This window comes from Pterocles gutturalis, unplaced genomic scaffold, assembly GCF_000699245.1.
Source record: "Pterocles gutturalis isolate BGI_N339 unplaced genomic scaffold, ASM69924v1 scaffold38568, whole genome shotgun sequence".
NCBI classification, from domain to species: Eukaryota; Metazoa; Chordata; class Aves; order Pterocliformes; family Pteroclidae; genus Pterocles; species Pterocles gutturalis.
Window position 1 is genome coordinate 1,070 of NW_010127023.1, and position 757 is coordinate 1,826.

A 757-nucleotide genomic window follows, 5' to 3' on the forward strand; every position below is an offset into this window, starting at 1 on the left:
TGGGGAGTTCCTTGCGTGGGGTGGCTTGGCCAGGCTGAGCTGCTCTCCTCGTGATGGGTGTGCTGAAAAATGACTGTGTGTGCAGAAGGAACTGAGGAGGGGATAAAAAAAAAAAAAAAATTTTGTCTCTGTAACTATCCCCATATGACATCCTTATCAAGTGAAAACAGCACACGCCACTGGGATCACACAGCACAGCCAGAGTTCAGTAAAACCTCAAAGGTGAATGGAGTCAAAGCTTTCAAGGCAAAAAAAGGAGCAGCGGGAGTATTTAGTCTGACACAGAAAGAGAAAACCCAGGAGACTCTTCGCAACACTGTGAAGGGCTGCGGCTGCTAAAGTCACCAGCAACGGGGGGGCCCCCCCCAGCCCCCCCAGCCGTTAGCTGCCCTCTGGGCAAAACCCCACTAACCCCAGTTCTTGCTGCCTCACAGCATGGGAACGGCAATCAGGGACAGAGGGATCCACAGCATTTCCTGCCTGAGGCACCAAGTCACCTCGAACACCCTGGCCAGGGACCGTGCCTTACCCTGCGGGGTCACAGACCCCTCTCGCAGGCCCATGGGGTTCCCGTCCCCTCCTCTTTCCCCAACCCCACCGCTTTTCAGAGTTAGGCATGACAGCCATCAGAGCCAGCACTGGCCAAATAGAACCTGCCTGCAGCCACCCTAAAAAGTCACAGCATCGGTATCCTGTCCCCAGCCCTGCCCACTCCTCCCACCCGGGGCTCGAGGTGCTGCCTGAATCCCCCCCCCCC

General features: G+C 56.5%; 1 protein-coding gene across 1 annotated transcript in view; it reads left to right on the forward strand.

Annotated features, from left to right (window-relative positions):
* The window catches only part of ACOX2 (acyl-CoA oxidase 2, branched chain), a 16,466-nt gene that overhangs the window by 582 nt on the left and 15,127 nt on the right, over nucleotides 1-757 (forward strand). The gene's annotated exons all lie outside the window — the stretch shown is intronic.